The sequence below is a fragment of the Haliotis asinina genome, chromosome 6 (assembly GCF_037392515.1).
Source record: "Haliotis asinina isolate JCU_RB_2024 chromosome 6, JCU_Hal_asi_v2, whole genome shotgun sequence".
NCBI lineage: Eukaryota > Metazoa > Mollusca > Gastropoda > Lepetellida > Haliotidae > Haliotis > Haliotis asinina.
The window spans coordinates 71782501-71787500 of record NC_090285.1 but is presented as its reverse complement, the minus strand read 5'-3'; the positions used below and the strand labels follow the sequence as shown (position 1 = coordinate 71787500).

Genomic DNA, 5000 nt, shown 5'->3' with positions numbered 1-5000 from the left:
GGGCAGGGACGTAATCAACGCCAGCTGATGACTGACGCTTACTGGGAATTCCTCGTTCATGGGGAATAATTACAAGCCCCAATCCCCATCACGAAAGAGATTCATCGGGTTTCCCACTCCTCTCGGAGCAGGTGGGCATCCACGTTGATTCTTTCAGTGTAGCGCGCGTGCGGCCCTGGACATCTAAGGGCATCACAGACCTGTTATTGCTCTACTTCGTGTGGCTATACGCCACCTGTCCCTCTAAGAAGTTTGCCACCGAAATGGCGCCGCGCGACAACGAGCTGTCGGCGAACTAGTTAGCAGGCTAGAGTCTCGTTCGTTATCGGAATTAACCAGACAAATCACTCCACCAACTAAGAACGGCCATGCACCACCACCCACTGAATCAAGAAAGAGCTTTCAATCTGTCAATCCTTCCAGTGTCCGGACCAGGTGAGTTTTCCCGTGTTGAGTCAAATTAAGCCGCAGGCTCCACTCCTGGTGGTGCCCTTCCGTCAATTCCTTTAAGTTTCAGCTTTGCAACCATACTTCCCCTGGAACCCGTAGACTTTCCTTTCGGGTAGGCCTCCCGCCGAGTCGAATAGAGCAACGCCGACGGGCTGCCAGTTGGCATAGTTTACGGTCAGAACTACGACGGTATCTGATCGTCTTCGAACCTCTGACTTTCGTTCTTGATTAATGAAAACATACTTGGCAAATGCTTTCGCTGTAGGGCGTCTTACGACGATCCAAGAATTTCACCTCTAACGCCGTAATACGGATGCCCCCGCCCTGTTCCTCTTAATCATTACCCCTGAGCTCCAAAAACCAGCAAAATAGGATCCGGGGTCCTATTCCATTATTCCATGCACCATTATACAGGCGGGCTGTGCCTGCTTTGAACACTCTAATTTTTTCAAAGTAAACTCTCCAGCCACTCGAGCAGGCCACTCAGTCAAGAGCAACCTTTTTGAGAGGTCTGGCAAGGGGGACGACACCGCGCAGTACCCGAGCCATTGCAGCAAGGGACCGACGCGAACGACCCTGAGATCCAACTACGAGCTTTTTAACCACAACAGCTTTAATATACGCTATTGGAGCTGGAATTACCGCGGCTGCTGGCACCAGACTTGCCCTCCAATAGATCCTCGTGCACACGTTTAGAGTACACTCATTCCAATTACGGGGCCTCGAAAGAGTCCCGTATTGTTATTTTTCGTCACTACCTCCTCGTATCGAGATTGGGTAATTTGCGCGCCTGCTGCCTTCCTTGGATGTGGTAGCCGTTTCTCATGCTCCCTCTCCGGAATCGAACCCTGATTCCCCGTTACCCGTTATCACCATGGTAAGCATAGCACTTACCATCGACAGTCTGATAGGGCAGACACTTGATAGATGCGTCGCCGGCTCGAGGCCGTGCGATCCGCTAGAGTTATCCAGAGTCACCAAAGAGACGAGCCTTGCGGCTCGGCTGGCTTCGAACTGATAAACGCGCTCTTCCCCTCAGAAAGGGTCGGAGCTTTAGTGCATGTATTAGCTCTAGAATTACCACAGTTATCCAAGTAGGATTGTATCATCTAAGGAACCATAACTGATCTAATGAGCCATTCGCAGTTTCACTGTGCTAGAGTTTGTACTTAGACATGCATGGCTTAATCTTTGAGACAAGCATATGATTACTGGCAGGATCAACCAGATAGGCCCGAGTCTTCGCAGACAAGAGACCGGGACGTCCGAACCGCCGGCGAGGAGAACTCCGGAACACACGAGCGAGTCCCGTAAAAAGCTCAACCCGACCGAGGCGGCCAGCCGTCCCTGCCACAATCCCCTCCACCGAGAGCGTTCTCGGGGCGGAAAAGCGACAGATTCTCACAAAGCCCGACCCGAAACGATAGAGCGGGGTGACGCCACGGGCTACTTTGACGTCGGCGGTTTGATTCTCGTACCGAGCGCAGACGAACCCCGGATGCCGGGGTCTGCCTTCCTCACGACAATCAGATTGCTTATACAAGCAGTTGGTAGCAAAGACGAGCGAGTGTGCGACCCGATCGCCTAGCTGCAACTTCGACAGTTGCATTCTCAACCTCTCTCAGTCTACCACGAGCCGTTTTCTGACTCCCTGCGACGAGGACGTCCCTTCCTAACGATAAGGCAGGGCCACCCCGGGAAACGAGAGCGACGTGTGCCGACCGTTCCCTTTCGTCATGGGAGCACTGGTCGCCAGTAAGCGAAGGGGGTCTTGCGAACGTTGCTGCGTGTCAGATGATTTGCCACGGAGACGAGGATCGAGACCCACCGTACTACCGAGGAGCAGCGCACGATACACGGAGAGTCAAGGGCGAGGCACCTGCAACTGAACCGAGATCACGCGCAAATATCTAACCACACGAGCAGCGTTCATGCGTCGTAGTATCCCCGAGGAGAAACCCGCCCGCATTCCGGATTACCGACACCCGGCGCACCGCGCCAGTCCCACCGAGAGCTGCCGTACAACACGAGCCGTTGCACTGCAGGCGGGACTGGCCTCCTTCACAATATCTGCCAACCCCGCCAATACGTTGGATAGTTAGCCTGTCACGCGGCCGACCCTCGCGTTCTAAAAAGTTAATATTTCTAAACCTATTCGGCCGATTCTCACGAAATTTTGCATGTATCTTCGTTATACTTTGTATTTTCCTCAGATATAATCAGCTTCGCGATAGACCCATTATATCTGGAGTTATGGCTTGGAAAAGAGGAAAAACCGTCTTTTTTCACACGAAACGAGACAATAAAAACGTTATATTTCCTACGGTATGGGACCGAACCCAATGAAACCTCACACACGGGTGCATCTCGTCTGTGTACCACTTTTGACAACCATTTACCATCATTTTGATACTCCTCTATGAAGCAGTACTCCATCTTTCAATAAAAATTATTCACTCCCAAGGCATCACACACATTAATACGACACATATGTGTAAATATGCAACCGATACGTGATATACCCTCCAGTTACACATACAACCTGCATTACTGCAGCTCTTCCAACATACATCTCACATGAAAACACCATCAGAGGGTCCACAGCAACCCGTACATGTATCCTCCTATCAAGGATTTTCGGTCTCTGGCCACATTCTGGAGTAGTAATACTGTTTGGGCGATGAACAGTGGTGACAACTACATAAATGCCAGTACCGACTGTTCGGCTGTACAAGTAACAGTCAAGAATACACATGATAAATGTTTCTGACAGTTAAAAATACCGCTCCTTCACACAATAATATAAACATAAGAGCACGCATTCGCCTTCTTATGTCTACATCGTATCACACATACATACATACATGAAATCTTTTCATATGTGACCTGTCTAGAGTTAGTATCGGGTATCTTATTCAAAAGGCTTACATGAAACATCCAGACTGATGTGGTCATATAGTCCGAAAGAGTTTCTTGTGGTAACAATTACACTGAGCTGAAATCACTTTAACCAGAGTTCACTGTACGTTTATAGGCCCCCTAAGCAGTCCATTAAGCACATAACTTCAATGGTTGTGTGCAAAGCAGCGAACGAGAGGTTAAAAACATATAAAACAGAAACAAAATACATCTTGAGTAAACAATGCAAACTTTCACCTCATAAAAGGTACGACAAATTCAACATACACATTTTCCAAATAAGCAATGAACTACATCAAATATATTTTCTCGTAGCTCCTTTCGGCATAGGAGCAACATAAATAGAAGAAATAACTCACATCTGTCTTCTGCCACATCCCAACGTGTTCCTCCCAACATGGAGGCATTGTGACTGACAAGATCCATGTGCTTCCGATCATGTGATCAGATTGCCAGGATGTGAATTCTTATCCATTCGCAAAAGTTTATACGGCAACCTGGCTTCGAACCTGCAACCTGTCTGTTTGAATATAACTAATTCCAGTGAATAAACCTTCGCACCACACGCACTTACACAGATATGTTGACAATTTTCAAATTAAAAAACAATTACTTTAAATAACGGTCAAAGCAAAAAGTTTGTGTTCTCCACTTACATAGTTACATGTCATATCTTTTATTAGACAGAAGTAACCGACATAAACTCAACAACGAACCCAATTCAAATAGCTCCTCATATGTATACATATTGTCGCTATTGTCATATATCACAGAGAGAGTGAGTGAGTGAGTGAGTGAGTGAGTGAGTGAGTGAGTGAGTGAGTGAGTGAGTGAGTGAGTGAGTGAGTGATAAAAAAGACACGGACAGAGGCTAAGACACAGACAGAATGAGTGTTAATAGGTTGTTCTTATCAAGTACACCTATACTGATAAATGATAAAGCAACACAGCTGTCACAGTAACGATATGTATTACATCCATCACTCCCATACTTCACTTGTACACCACCTAAACAGGCATTCAGTATTGTTGAGTGCATGAAACTGCACTAACAACAACAAGACTTTTTCTTTTTTAAACAACTTCAACAGGCACTTTTTCTTACCTGCCCCACATGGTGCACTCACATCCATACCATAAGACAGCATACCGGTTAAAAATGTATGCGCACGATATCACGCAATTCTAAAGGTAAAGGTAATTGTAACTCTAACAACTATCCTAACCCACCTACCTTCCTATAGCTCCAACCTCTAGTAACTAAACTCTAGCTCCACTTCTACGTGCTACATTTACTTCATGTTTCATTCTTCCAAGCTGTAAACTTCACGTTTTTCAGCTCTTGGAATTAAAGACAATATTTCTACCGTTCATTTCATAAAAAAACTCTAAGTGATACATGTCTATTCCTCAAGTGTAATGTGGTTACCAGTGAAGTTTCCCCGCGTTTAGTGACTCTTACACTTACCCACAGACGCCGACTATGACCGGCCGTAGGCTCCCTAGCATTAGTTCAATTGCCTCTGTGTTAAAGTCTCGCCTATGTGTTAAAGTCGTACATTTTCGACGCCATGAATTAAAGACAATGTTTTTCAGGTGGACTTTGAAAAAAAAAATATATCGGTGCCAGG

At 46.6% G+C, this 5000-nt stretch overlaps 1 non-coding gene across 1 annotated transcript in view; it reads right to left on the bottom strand.

Moving 5' to 3' along the window:
• LOC137288355 (small subunit ribosomal RNA) overlaps positions 1-1681 on the bottom strand; it is a 1859-nt gene extending 178 nt beyond the window's left edge. The window contains exon 1 of the ribosomal RNA XR_010957130.1: positions 1-1681. This exon is cut by the window's left edge and continues 178 nt beyond it. This is a non-coding gene — a ribosomal RNA (small subunit ribosomal RNA).
• Positions 1682-5000: the final 3319 nt, after the last annotated feature.